General features: G+C 44.7%; 1 protein-coding gene across 7 annotated transcripts in view; it reads right to left on the bottom strand.

Annotated features, from left to right (window-relative positions):
* Window positions 1-12,874, bottom strand: part of STOX1 (storkhead box 1) — a 498,526-nt gene extending 485,652 nt beyond the window's left edge. For 2 of the 7 annotated variants that reach the window (XM_085603565.1, XM_085603566.1), the window contains exons 1-4: window positions 12,740-12,874; window positions 12,037-12,142; window positions 9,429-9,582; window positions 3,580-3,685 (exon numbers count right to left, since the gene is read on the bottom strand). The gene's annotated coding sequence lies outside the window, so the exon portion shown is untranslated. Of the gene's footprint in view, window positions 1-3,579; window positions 3,686-9,428; window positions 9,583-11,902; window positions 11,927-12,036; window positions 12,143-12,739 lie in introns of all 7 variants that reach the window. The other 5 variants (XM_085603567.1, XM_085603569.1, XM_085603568.1 and 2 more) reach the window with 5 other exon arrangements.
* Window positions 12,875-15,282: the final 2,408 nt, after the last annotated feature.

Genomic DNA, 15,282 nt, shown 5'->3' with positions numbered 1-15,282 from the left:
GCGCTGTGGGGGCAGCAGCGGCAGGGAAAAACTGGCAAAAAAGGCAAGAGAGGAAAGAGTGAAAATGAGGCAGTGAAAGGTGCAAGAAAAGTGGGGAAAGACACAGAAGGAGAGTGAGAGGGAAAGATTAAATCAGTGAAAAACGAGCGAAAACGGAGGAAAGACACAGAGAGGGAGTGAAAGGGGGAGAATGACATCAGTAAAAAACAAGTGAAAACGGAGGAGAGACACAGAGGGGGAGTGAAAGAGGGAGATTGAAATCTGTAAAAGGCTAGAGAAAACGGAGGAGAGACACAGAAGGAGAGTAAAAGGGGGAGATTGAAATCAGTGAAAAATAAGTGAAAACGGAGAGAAAGGAGACAGAGGTCCACTGGACCACCAGGGATGGGGTGCAGGTAAAACCCGCGGGTGGAGGAAGGCCCCGAACACAAGCACTTGAGAGTGCAGGGGCTCGGGGGAAGGCCTCACTTGATGGCGGAGCTGCGCGGGGAGAGAGTAATTTCACTGACAATGAGTCAGTGGTCTTGCTCGCCTGTCCCTGCAGCGGCTGCCATTAAGTAGGGGTCGGGGAGGGCTGGACAGCTAGGAGGCGGGGAAGGGAGCTGGATTGGGCCAGTCGCGTTGGTCGTGCTGGGGGGAGGAGACGCGGGTGCAGCAGCGGCAGGGAAAAACGGGCAGAATAGGCAAAAAGAGAGGAAAGAGTGAAAATGAGGCAGTGAAAGGTGCAAGAAAAGTGGGGGAAAGACACAGAAGGAGAGTGAGAGGGGAAGATTAATTCAGTGAAAAAAGAGTGAAAACAGAGGAAAGACGCAGGGGGGAGTGAAAGGGCAAGATTGAAATCAGTAAAAAGCGAGAGAAAACGGAGGAAAGACACTGAAGGAGAGTAAAAGGGGGAGATTGAAATCAGTGAAAAACAAGTGAAAACGGAGAGAAAGAGAGGAGCAAGAGGTCCGCTGGACCACCAGGGATGAGGCGCAGGTAAAACCTGCAGGTGGAGGAGGACCTCGAACACCAGCACTTGAGAGTGCAGGGGCTCCGGGAAAGGTCTCACTTGATGGTGGAGCTGCGAGGGGGGAGAGCAATTTCACTGACAATTAGTCAGTGGTCTTGCTGTCTTTATGGTAAAGAAAGTACCTTTAATCTCACAGCAGAACTCAGGATTTAGGAGCAGCCATTTGCTTACATCCGTGTTCCTTAGAAGTTACCGATAAAATTTGGGGTACACCTATCTGGGGTTATGCTGTCGAATGACAGTACGTGTATAATAGCGGTATGCCACGATAGCCCGAGTGCCTCAATTACAATAAAGAACCAGAGTGGCACAAAGGGTGAAAGAGTCCCAATGTATAACACGTTACAACGTAACCGTAATCATTTATATAATTTACACAGGAGTTATATGTTGTAATAAAGGATTCCTAAGTAATCGTTAAAGATGTTGGTGTCACATCAAGATGCAAAGATCTGTTTGGTTCATGAGGGATAAACCAAATTGTGCTCAACAGTAATGCGCCGGCACTAACACCTAAGGAACATGCAAATGTACGGCAGGGCCACAAATTGAGTGGCTTTTAGTGAGGGCTGCTCAAAGAGTAGCAAGTGCCTCATTATTATGGTACTAGAAGGTGAGCCACAAATAAGAGCAGTGCAACGGTCACTGTCGCCAGGAAGTGAACCCTGCTCGAGGGGGTCAAAGCCGGCAATAAAAGATGGCTGCTCCCTAGAACGAGGCATGAAGTGTGGCCTGCATTCCACAATGTTTAATAGGGCCCAGACATATTCAAGGGGGAAGTTTAAAAGGAGTAACACGATCCAAATGATCACAATAGTGATAGAATAAATTAGATGACCATATGGGGAACAATGGTGATTTTAGTGGCAGAAGGTGAAAACAGACTTATGTACAGAATAGAAAGTGACGAAGTACAGTATCATCAAGTGATTTAGAACAATGGATAAAAAGATAATTAATCTGTATATAAGTATAATTAGGTAGAGTGTCATTATCTGAATTGAAAGACACTCTTTTATTAAATTAGGGTATACCACTTAACCTATAGGTATAATAAGTTATGTTCCATAATATTATACTGTACATGATGAGATGAATTCATGTCATTCTCATTGCATTGAGACCTCGCTCAATCAAGTTGCATTTTTGGATCTATTTGCATTCCCTTCTTTATTAGATGGTTGCCAGGCCGCCTCCTTTATGAGGTAGGCATGCCTTGTCTATGACCTGCAATTCGATGTCATCTGGGTAATGATTCTGTCCCAAGAAGTGTGCAACTAGTGGAGCATTCAGCACTTGGCATCTGGATTCTGCGCTGATGTCATAGCCTCACTTTCACTTGTTGCGTAGCCTGCACTATATAGATTACATTTCATGGGCACCTGCATACAGTGCACCACATTAGTGCAATTATAAATTTGTGAATGATTTCAGGTCATATTGGATAGCTTCATGATCGAATCACTTGGTGTTTCGTGTGAATTGGCTGCCTACACAGTTGCAACACTATTATTGTTGTTTATTTTGGGGGAGGCCCCCATCGAACATATATATAATACATTCATCACAATAATTCATCATTGATAATACAAAAATGTAAAAAAAATGTCTTTAAAAAAACGCACTGATTCCCTTAGATAACAATTCTAAAAGCTTACAGTTCATAGGTTAATCTAAGTCTTGTCCACCAGGTAAAATATACATTTTTTTGACACAGCAAATACAATCAGCCCCGCCCACGCCCAGCGAAAGGCAAATAGGAATTATCTAGGTCTTCCCTCAATGACGGTAGGATGGGCAGAAGAACAATACACGTGCTTCAGTCTCAGGGCGTAATTTGCAAGTGGAACAAAGAAGGTATGAGCAACCAGCTGGAGCAAGCCATTCACTGCAATCGTTATTCACTGGCAAAACCCCATCTCTGAATTGCACAAAAAACTATCTTGCTGGTGACATATCTATCCAATCCATGTACTGCTCGAATTCCAGATTACATTTGAAAACAATTAAACTTCCAGTCAGGCTTCCAGCTGATAACACCAAACCCCCCTTTCAGGGGCATAAAGCCAATATCTAGACTTCAGTTGATTTAACATTCCTGAGGTGAGCAACTCAGGCTTATCCCATGCTACATGCAAATCCAATTTATACAACCAGCACCTAACATGATAGAACCATCGTAATTTACATATGTATCCATCTATCTTTCAATTCAGCAAACCCTTCCTTGTAGGATAAAAGCGATTTATTGTACCAGAGTCTTACCCAATAGCTTAGAGGTTTGAAATTTACAATATGCACTATATTCTTAAGGCCCAAATCCAGGCACAGAAGTGTTGGGGGGGGGGGGGGGGGGAGGGCGGGCGCTTTGTAGCAGATTGGGGATTGATCTCATAAACCTATTTGCCACTTTTGTCAAATGTATGATTATGTTTGGGTTTACTCTCTTATTGGAGAAACACCGACTAAAGGTATGGATGTACGTCACTTTTATTCTAAAGAATTAAGCACTTCATCTTTCTTCATGTGCAGTCCAAAGGTTAAACCAAACAAAAGGTAGTCCTGACTTGTTCATTGACAAGAAGTATCTCTGAGTCTCTTGGTTATCGACTTCCTTAAATCTTCTCTTTTCGTCTCCTGTATAGGTACATCTGGCTCCCCAACACGGATCACCTTGGAAAAGAGAAAACACAGGTAAGTGCTCTCTGTAACTGCGTTTATTTTCGAGAACTTATTACTAACTGATCTCAGTCTTGGTTCCTCTCTCCTCTATTTGCTTTTCTTTTCCCCTTTCTTTTATAGGGGCTGGTTAAGGCTTTGGTGCAGTTGCGCCTGCCCTCTACCGGCGCGGATGCGCCAATGCTGCGCAAAGACCATCCGCCTGATTGTGCGTTTTTCCCGTGCAGGCAGATGGTCTTTTTGCGGTTCCCATGGTTGTGCCAGAAAAACAGGTACACCAAGGGACCCAGCAAAAATGTTCCAGCACGGCATGGGTGGTGACGTCCATGCCGTGCTGAACTGGGGGTGATAGCAGACAGGGGGGCACATCTTGTGCCCCCTGAATGCATTCCCTCCACCGCCAACCTTTTCATGGCGGGGAGCCCGCCATGAAATGTTTTTTTTTTTAAATTTATTTTTATTTAATGCGTTTTTTTATAGCGCGGACTTTACCCGAAGGTGTCAGAGCGCTTCACAATAGGAACAGTAATGATACATAAGGAGAAACATTACAACTGAGCATGTTACAAAATCAAACGGTACGTTACATGAGGCAATAGTGACAATTGTGCAAGTATCAAGAGCAAACAAAATACAAGAGGTAGCAAACGATACGTTACAAAAGGAAAAAGTGACGTGTGCAGGTTACAAGAGCATACAAAGTACACGTAGAGGTAACACAATTGCAATAAATGGCAGACACTCAAAACATTAAAAACACAAGTTACATTACATGAGGCAGTGGTGGCCGTTGTGCATGTATCAAAAGCAAACAAAATACAAGAGGTAGCAAACGATACGTTACAAAAGGAGAGGTGACGTGTGCATGTTACAAAAGAGTAAAAAGTACAAGTAGAGGTATAATACTGCACTAAATGGCAGACACTCAAAACACAAAAACACACTGGGAAGGCACATCTATAGGCATGGAGCACAGAATTTCCTATAATGGAAGGACTTCCTTCAGAAAATAGAGGGCGTGAATTAAATTTGGAAGTGTCTTTGAAGGAGGAGAGCTTTGAGGTCAGTTTTGAAGGCCTGGGAAGAGCTGGTGGTCCGGAGCTGAGGCGGAAGTGAGTTCCAGATTCTCACCGCGTTGCCTGAAAAGGATTGGGCCATTGATCTTTCCTTCTTGAAAGTGGGAGGTTCAAGCAATACATTTTCTGCATTACGTGATGGTCTGGAGCCTCCAGAGAGTTTCAGTTTATTCGCCAGGTAGCGAGGGGAGGAGGAGTGCAAGGCTTTGTGGGTGATACAGGCAGTCTTGTAGATAGATCTTGCCTCTATGGGAAGCCTACGGAGGGTGGATAAAATGGGTGTGATGTGGTCGCTTCTTTTGGCCACATATATGAAACGAGCTGCTGAATGGAGAACAGACTTCAGGGGGGACAGGTGGGATTTGGGGAGGCCAGTAAGAAGAGAATTGCAGTAGTCCAATCTGGAGAGAACCAGCGATTGGACCAGGGTTTTAAGGTCGTGCTCCGGGAAGAAGCGACGAATCCCCCAAAGAAGGCACAGTTGGTATCGAGCAGACTTTGCAATGGAATCGATGTGGGAGAGTAGATTGAGTTTTTTGTCGAGTATGACACCAAGGGATTTTGCGCTCTCGACAATGATGTGTTTATTGTACAGTAGATTAATCTGATCCATCCATGATTGCACTAGGGGAGGAGAAAGTGAGGAGGAGAGGAGGAGGAATTCGGTTTTGGAGGGATTCAGGATCAGTTGATGAGTTAACATCCAGTTTTGAATGGAGTCGAGATTAGAGTTTAGGAAGGAGAGATCGTGAGTGGAGGCTACCTTAAGGTAGATTTGAGTGTTGTCCGCATATAGATGATATTGGATCCCGGATTTACTCAGGAGATTTCCCAACGGTTCTAAATAGGAATTGAACAGTGTGGGTGCAAGTATAGAGTCTCGAGGAACACCTTGACCGACCGCTAAAGGTCAAGAAGAATTAGAAGACAAGACTCCCCTGAATCGAGTATCCGCAGCGCGTCATCAATCACTAGCAGCAGGGCTGTTTCAGTGCTGCAGTTTTAAATGAAGCCGGACTGGAAATTGTCCAGAAGATCATTGTCCTTGATATGGCGAGAGAGTTGTTTCGCTACACATTTTTCTGTGATTTTTGCAAGAAAGGGTAGGTTAGTGATGGGACGGTAGTTGTTGGGGTCGTTCGCATCAGCGGTGGGTTTTTTAAGCAGAGGGGTGACCTGCCCAGTTTTGAAGTAAACAGGAAGGGAGCCTTGACTGAGGGAGAGGTTGACCAGAGTGGTCCAATAGGAAAGAGAATGGGTATAGAAGTCAATGGCAATGGCACTAGGGATGGGGTCAAGAGAATGGTTAGAGGGCTTTGTATCGAGGATGCATTTAAGGAGGGCATCATCAGAGATGGGGTCAAAGTTTTGCCAAATGGTTAAGGATTTGCGCTCCTCTGTAGGGGTAGGATGAATGACCTGATCTACAAGTGATTTCACCTTTTCGTCAAAGAATATAGCGAATTCCGCTGATTTCTTTGTGGAATCCTCCAATTTGGAGGTTGGGGGAGAGCTGTTTGGGTTCTTGATGAGGTCGAATAGTTTTTTGGGTCTATTTTTGGCTGAGTCAAGGAGGGATTTGAAGTGCGACGCCTTTCCAAGGAAGATGTGCTTGTGGTACTTGGATCTTGCTGAACGAAGCGTGGCCAAATTTTCGGTGGAGGGCGCTTGTCTCCATTGTTTCTCAAGGACTCTTAGGTACTTCCTTTCTTCATAGAGGGATTTGTTGAACCAATGTGCTGAGGGAGTGGGCCTTTTCTTTTTGCTTTGGAGAGGAGCGATATTATTGATTTTGACTGCAAGGACTGTGAGGCATTGGGAGGTGAGTTCGTTAACATCTAGGTCCGGGTCTAGCCTTGGAAGTGATAGCAAAGCAGAATCACAGAGGGTACTGAGGTCAATATTTTTAGTGTCACGGAACCAGGAAGTAGCCCTCTTAGGCTGGCCAAGAGTTATAGAGTGTGATAAGTGAAGTGAGAATGGGATGAGGAGGTGGTCAGACCAGTCTACATGAATAGGGGTAGCGATGGTCAGCAAGCCTGCTGAAATAACAAGGTCCAGGGTTGAGCCCTTAGAGTGTGTTGTTTCAGTGCAGTGTTGGATAAGATCGTTTGCAGAGAGGAAGGTGGGCAGCAAATTCGCATAGGTGTCTTGAGGCGAGCCCCAGTGGACATTGAAGTCACCCACGAAGATCTGATTGTCACTTTGCGAGTCTTGGTCGCTGATGGAGTCCGTGAGTTCCTCCATAAACGAAGGGCTGCTACCAGGCGGGTGGTAGATAACATGGAATCTGAGAGGTGAGCGGTGGTGCAATTGAAGCTCAACAGATAGGCATTCAAAAGTGTCGAAGGAGCTGTTAGGAAGAGCCTTAAGTTGAAGGGAGTTTCTAAAGATGACTGCAACACCTCCCCCAACTTTGTCAATTCTGTCATTTCTAAGTATAGAATAGCCTGTGGGTACAAGGAGATCAAACATAGAGTGAGAGGTATCATTGAACCAGGTCTCTGTGAGGAAGAGCATGTCAATATTGTGCAAGTTGATGGTATCGGAGATTTCAAGTTTGTTTTTTATTGCAGATCTGCAGTTGTGGAGCATACAGCGCAGCTCTGTCGCAACTGTTTTGGTAACGGGGGCACTTGGGCTATGAGGGGTGATGGGGATATTGTACTTATATGAGGGCGCTCGGGAGGGTTTAGGTGGATGAGTGGTTCTGACAGAGGAGATGGTCGGAATAGTGTAGATAACAGGGTTACTGGGAAGTGAAAGTGGAAGAAGGGTGGTGTTCGAGTGCTTGTGTGAATTTGCAGACAACAGGCTATGCTTAGCTATTATGGGGTGTGGGGGCAATGTGCATCTCGTGGGAGGGTGAGTGTTTTCCAAAGGAATTGAGGTGTATGGAAAGGTCGAGATCTTGGAGCTTAAGACTAAAATGGTAGCTTCAAGTTGGGAGATGGAGGTGATTAGAGAGCCTAGGTTATTTTCCAGAGAGAGTAAGGCAGAGCACGGCATGTTGAGTGGCTCGATGGAAACAGGAGGGGGTGCACTTGGCGGTGGAAGGCAGGGAGAGGTGGGGGAACGGGAGGGGAGTAGGGGTGTAGGGTTCAGAGGTGGGGAAAGGTTTTGGATGAGAGCAGGAGTTGGTGCACCAGGGGTGAGAGGAGAGTTGTCGTTGTTGTCGTTGCAAGAAGGATAGGAATTAAGGACAAAATTAGGGGGCGCAAGGAGAGGAGTGGGGTGGTGGGGCGGAAGGAGAGGGGAGGAGTGTGTGGAGTCATAGAGATGAAGGAGGTTTGGGAGGAAGAGAGGGGAGGGGGTTGGAGAGGTCCTGGTAGCTAGGTGAGGTGGCTGTGAGGGAGCGGGGATCAGGCAGAGTGGGGGGGGGATTGGGAGATAGGGAAGTTGAAGAAAGGAAGTGGTTCTGCTCAGTCCGCGGGAGGGAAAGTGTTACCAGGGGGGGCAAGGGGGGTAGCACAGCATTGCTGGAGGAGTGAGGGGAAGGAGAGAGATGGAATTTTTTGTGGGGAAATTGGGGTACATAGTGAGGGGAGGAGTGGGAGGAAAAGCAGAGAGGAGGAGGGAATAAGGGGAACGTAAGGAAAGTTAACTAGGGGAGAGGGCTGGAGGAGAGGTGGTCTAAGGAGGGGGGTGGCCGGTAGGGATAGGGGGGAGGAGATGAGAATAGAGTGCCGGGACAGTGCAGAATGGACGAGGAGCGTGTTAGCTAGAGGTAAGGCTGAAGTGAAGAGGGAGGGGGCATACTGTGAGGGGGGAAGCATGGGAGGGGAGGGCAGAGGGGAGAGAAGTGGGTCAACCTGTGCCTCCCAAGGGTGCAGCCTATTGGAGAGTGGGGAGGTCAGGGGAGGAGAAAGGGAGTAATTGGTGGAGCTAGATGAAGAGTCAAGGGATAGCCCGGTCGCAGGGGAGGGGTGTAGGGAAGGGAAGAGGTGGTCAAAGAGAGAGAGAGACAGGTGTATTTGGCTTGGATCATGACAGTATCGTTGTTATAGAGTTTGCAGTGGAGGACCTTGTAATATGCTCAGCGGGACTGCACCAGTCCCACTTAGCATGTTACATTGGACCTCTGCCACGCCATCGCCAGTGAACGGTGGTTTCCTGGCGCAAGCCGCGGTCCACCTCCAGTACGACTTCGAAAGTTGTAATCCGGCAGACGGTGGACCGCCACCATGAGTGCGGCTGTTGGAAGACTGCCACACTCATAATCAGCCCCATATTTATTTTGTCTTCCTTTTCCTGTTTGCCAGTTGCTCCGTATTCTCTCCTTGAGCTTTGTGCATGAGCTGGATTCATAGTTTAACATGTATGTAGGAACTTTCATCTTCCTGAATTATATCCACTTTATATTAGCAACCTTACGTACGTTACACTTCACTTCTGGCAATGAAGGGTATACGTTTGTATCTAACTTAATGAAAACGCGCAAAGGGAGAAAAATAATATACAATGTATTTTCTATGGTTCTTTCTGGTGAAATCTCCACTCTTCTGATTTTCTTGTCACTTTCCTCAATTCCGCTTTCATATTGGAAGTTGATTCACATCTAGCATCCCTGTGTGAAACTCCTACCCCCTGTATCCAGTGAGTTAGTTACTGTATGCTTTACCCTGTGCCCTTAAACTCAATCCCCGAAGTCAAGCACTGACCTGGGATAGCCCTGCCCCTCCAGGAGCGTGGTGGGACCGAGTGCCTCTCCGGTCTAAGGAGTTCGGGGAAGGTGCTTCATGAGGCTGAAGTTAACTTCTTATTCGGCCAGCATCGTATTCGCAGGCTGAAGTTAGCTTCTTATTAGGCCAGCACCTAATTCCCAGGAGTAAGTTAGCATCTTATTCAGCCAGCATTTTATTCGCCCAGCATTTTATTTGCAGGCAACATTTTATATACAAAAACAAAGTAAAATAATTCAGATAACTCAATTTTACCAAACTTTGCATTGCCATACTATGAATATGTTGTTTTCCAATCACAACACATGCTACTATTATGTCGAACAGGATTTAGCCTGACACAAGCCAGCCTTCCATCAAAACAAGGGGCAAGTTTGCCAAACTTAAAATTCACATTTATCTTAAATGAATGGCGCAACCCTTTGCAGTATCTGTAAGTAAAGTGTCTGAGCGAAGCAAAATTTGTCACAGCAGATGGCAATACATTGGTTGCCCTCGCCTCAATGCATTTTGTAAGGAGTTACATTCGAATAGGTGATTGTAGTTCTCTTATAGGAATAACACATTGGCTCACACATATGTTCTTTGTTTTTGAAACACACCACATCACTCTACAAGGTCCATAAGGACTTGGCTTAAGCACAGCAATGCTACAACCAAAATATGGGCCCACTATGCCACCCACCAGCCAAAGCATTCATATGGAAGTGTAGGCGAATAAGAAACCATCCTTTCTCCCATGAAGATCAATTTGGCTCACTAATTTTCTATTAATCCTGATAAAGTGAGCACTCCTCTGTACTACCTATAGGTAAATTGCCTGAGCTAAGCAAATGGTGTCACAGCAGGTAGCACCAAACTAGTTGTGATCACCTCAATCATTCCCATTGAGTGTCATCAGAATAGGTAAATGTAGTTCTCTCATGGGAAAAACACATTGGCATACAAATATGTATTTTGTTTTTCAAACACACCACATCCCCCTACAAGGTCCATAAAGATTCAGCCTGAGTGAAGCAACGTTTCCACAAAAACATGGGCTCACTGTGCTACCCACCAGCAATACATTTGTATGGCATTACAAGCACATAAGTAACCATCCTTTCTCGCATGAAGATCAACTTTGTCCAACAATTTTCATATTGATCCTAATAAAGAGAGCACCCCCTACACTATCAGTATGTAAATTGCCTGAGCCGAGCAAAATTTGTCACAACAGCCTGCACCAAACTGGTTGCCCTCACTTTAATCCATTCATATGTAGTTACATCCGAATAGGTAATTGTAGTTCTCTCAAAGGAAAACACAGTGTCTCACAAATATGTATGATGTTTTCAAACACACCACATCCCCCTACAAGATCCATTAGAATTTAGCCTGAGCCAAGCAACATCTTCACCTGTGCCCAATGTGCCACGCCCAAGCCAATGATTTCCTACGGAGTTATAGACGAATAAGTAACAATCCTTTCTCCCATCAAGATCAACTTTGCTCACCAATTTTCATATTGATTCTAATAAAGGGAGAATCCGTCTATAGTACTTGTATGTAGACTTTTTGAGCCGAGCAGAATTTGTCACAACAGGTGGCACCAAATGGAGTGCCTTCACGTCAATGTATTCCCATGCAGTTATGTCTGAATAGGTAATTGCAGTTCTCTTAGAGGAAAATCACATTGGCTTGCAAATATATATTTTGTTTTTCAAACACATGACATCTCCCTACAAGATCTTTAAGCATTTAACTTGATCCAAGCAATGTTACCACATAATAGATAGCAGTCCTTAGCACACGTACTGTTTATAAATGCTTAGAAGTATTGCGTGTTTTCACAAAACAATTCAAACACATTTACAAAAGAATGAGTTAGTCTTTTTTCTTTCTTCTTGGTCGTTCTTTTATTAGTTTCTATTCTTCTCAGCAGTTCCAATCAGCTAACACGTGTTTCGTCGCAATAAGGGAATGTAGTCCCGCGACTTTTTCAAGGCTGTGTTCACACAAAGAATAAAAAGGAACTAATGTATATATCCTGAAAATATGCAAGTTAAACATTAACAGTAAAACACCATGAAGGTGGAACTGAATCAAAGAAAAGTGTAAGTAAAGCCAATATTCAATTACACAATACAACCTTAAGGAAATGTTATTGTTGTGTAACAGTATAGCTTAAAGCTAGAAAACATCTATGACCCTAATCACGATGGAGAGAGCTATCAAAAGTACATTAGTGAAAATAATCGGATCCTCATTGATTCCTTTGTGTAGTAACACAAAGGAAGGAGCGTTAAATAAATCTAAAAGAAGAAAAGAAGAAAAAGTGAGGTGGATATAACCGGTATTTCAGAAAATCCAAGCCAAGTGAATGAACGGACTTGTAAAAAGGTGCGAACCTTGTGCTTTACAAAAGTGTAATATTTGTGAAACCGAGCGTAACAAGTTTAAACCATATTTACCTCTTTCCGGCTTGATTAATATGTCTAGAAACAATTAATTAAAACCACAAATCAGAATGAAGTAGAAAAGGAACGATATTGTTAAAAGAAATTAGAAAATAATAAAAATAATAGTGTGGAATTGCGAGACCTACTTATTAAGCGGTGATAATTCCAAACCGCCAATGGTTTCTGGTGTGGTGGCGTCACTTGCAGCAATAAGAGTCTGCTATCTTTTCTTAAACGGTTTCCCTTTCAGTACTGTAAATATAAGTGGAGTCCGAAGTCAAGCCATATCCTATTTGTCGTAGATCACGTAAAACTACTTTAGTAGTTCTCAGGCATATAGAGTAATCAACGTCTAGGAATACATAATACTAAAATGGGTGTACCCAAAAATAAATAAATAAAAATCGCATCGGGAACAGTAAAGTGGTGTCTATGTTGCGTGTGGGGAAGTAAACTATTACTGAAACCCTCACAGCTTACGTGTATGTCACACACGCGTGACTATAATCCCCAAAGTAAGTCAATAGCCTAAGTGGGTCGAGTCTTAAGGACCCTTCAAACATTCTATCTCAACTCCCCATGTACAGGCTATAGTACGGGAAATAAGTGCACTACCGTAAACAAGCGATCCAGTTTGCATATTCGTCACTAAACAAACGTTTATCTTATATAAAATACCCCTTGTAGCAAAACATATAAACCTACGGGTAACTGAAAACTTTTCAGAATTACTACAACTGTTCCCACAATCGTGCAAACTAACTCACATAAGAACGGTGTATAAATGACGTGGTGAGCCAAACTACGATCGTTCGTGTATTCTTAAACTCAGCCTCCAACTGTGCTTACCTTATTCTACTGATAGATACTTCGAACGTGACGCCAACTTCTCAATTCTCAAACTCCCGAGTGTGTGCATACAAGTGAAAACCTTTCGGAATTTAAAGTTGATACAACGTGATCTCGTGTTCACGTTTGTTAAAGGGTCCCGTGTCAAATCTCATTGAGTGAATAAAGGAAGGACTAGAGTGTGTGTCTAATCTGGCGGCCATTTTGAGACAGGAAAAAATGTCCCAAAGTTATTAGAGACTTCCGTGTGTTTAAGGTGATATTAGAAAGCGTAAATCCTTCTTGTGATTCGTGAAATTAGGCAAAATTTTCGGAGCTAACTATTCTCTCCATCTATTAGACTCAGTACATTAAGCGTCCTTAGCAACTTCATTGTTAACGGACAATGCTAGTTATTAAATAAAACATTGTAAGCAGATTAGTATATAAATAACATTACCGTATGATAACAAACACAGGTATAATTGAACTGAGAGCATGTAAGCAAAGGTTGCTCAATAGAAAAACATTAATATCCAACATGTTCATAACGTAACCACATTCCCGTATATTATATGGTTTCCTAGAGTCAGATTAAACTCAACAGAGTAATTAAAGGTGTTGATGTACCTAGAAAATATTATTACTGGGTGTTTCTGTCTCGTTGAATGTAATAGGTTAGAAAACGTTGAATGTAATCTTATCTGATAGAGTTCAATATGATTACCACATGCAGGATTATTTGCCTAAAAAGTAGTGTAGTTCATGGTCAATATTAAGACCCTGTTCTACACTGTGCAATTTCAAAATCCAGAGGGCCTCTTTCTGTCTTACTGTGAGTTCCCTGTTCCCCCCCCCCTCGGGTTTCTCGGGACATGTTCAATTCCGTAGAATTTGAAAATACGATTAGGTGACTGGGCAGAGCAGATTGACATGTGTGCTGCAAGAGGGTATCTCATGTCCCCCTGCTTGATCGCCCTTGTGTGTTCCCCTATACGTTCACGTAATGATCTGATTGTGCTACCAATGTATTGTAGTTTACACTTGCACTCAATTATGTATACCACGAATTTCGTAAGGCAATTATTATTTTTTTTTTTAAACATAGTTTATTGTTTTTTTGTTGCACAACCACATATACAGCCTTACGCAAGTTGTTTCACCATCCGCCCCGCAAAGTGGGCACACGCCCCCCGCCAATGCTACCCTACTTAAGGAGGGTCATACAAGGCCCCTCCCGGCCTATGCGACGCATAGCCAATAAACTGCATAACAAAACCTCTATTTTTAGCCCCCATACAGCTTCCCACTCCCTCCCCCTCCCGCGATCCTCCTCACCAACGCATGCGTCCATCTCTGCTCTCTAATATCATACAGTCCAAGGAATATCAATGATTCAAGTTATGTGATGTTCCCAGATTGCTCCGGGGTAGCCCCCTCATCCTCGGTTCGGTCATCGCCTTCTGCCCCTGACTCACACTCTCGCAGTGCCTGCACCAACGCCTCCCACGCAGCTGCCGCCTCCAGCGCCTTATCATCCCTGCGCCTATGAGCCCATTGATACCGCAGTGCACCCTCGCTGGTGGCCCATTTAAGAAATTCCCCCTTCCATCGTTTGCCAGTCGGACCCACTGTTGCCTTCCATCTCCTCGTGATTTCTCGTTTTGCTAGTATAAGTCCCATGTCTACGAATTTACTCGTGATTTTAGTTTTGGGCGTGTGTGGGAACCAGTGCAATATGCTAACAGCCATATCGAACTCCAGCCCTCTCTCAGTCACCTCATTCAGGGTATCTCCCACCTCTTTCCAGTAAGGCCCCAGCGCTGGGCAAGTCCATAACATATGATCCAATTCCGCCCCAGTCCTCAGGCATCTGGGACATGCCGCCTCCTCAACATTAAAATATTTCTGGATTTTCCCAGGTGTCAGGTATGCTCTGTGGAGTATGTAGAAGTGCACCAGTTGGAACCTTGCGTTTCTCGTGCTCTTCCAAGCTCGCCGTACTATCTGTGCCCAGGCCGTCTCAGGGATAGCCCTGTCTAAATCTGTCTCCCACTTCCCCCTCAGTATAGCTAGAGGCTGCAGGTTTTCGAGGAGCATTCTAGAGTATAGGCACGTAACCGCCTTAACAGTTCCTGCCGCCATCATAGTATACCGACAGGCCATCGACGTCCTAGGCTCCATTAACCCCTCCCTCCAATGCGCCTGCATCGCTCTGGTAACCGCTGCGTGCAGCAGGAAACCTCCCCTAGGCAAATCCAACCGCTCTTGGAGAGTCTGGTAGGGCAGCAAAACCCCGTTTTCATAAAGGTCTCCCACCACCTGAAGTCCCGCTTCTTCCCAAAGTTGTAATTGTGACCAGTCCCCACCGTGTGGCAATGCAGTCAGCATCCCCAGTGGTATGGTATCTCCGGGGCATACGGATGCAACACTCCCGCTCGTCTCTGGGTTCGATTCCAGCAGAGCCTGAAGGTTATCTCCTCCGTAAGGAGGTCCCGGGATTCCAGCCTCTGCTGCAGGGCAATGTAGGAAAGGACATGCCGTGGCGTTCCCCCATCCCGTCT

This window comes from Triturus cristatus, chromosome 1_2 (assembly GCF_964204655.1).
Source record: "Triturus cristatus chromosome 1_2, aTriCri1.1, whole genome shotgun sequence".
NCBI classification, from domain to species: domain Eukaryota; kingdom Metazoa; phylum Chordata; class Amphibia; order Caudata; family Salamandridae; genus Triturus; species Triturus cristatus.
The sequence above is the reverse complement of the archived record's forward strand: the minus strand, read 5'-3'. Positions and strand labels throughout refer to the sequence as shown.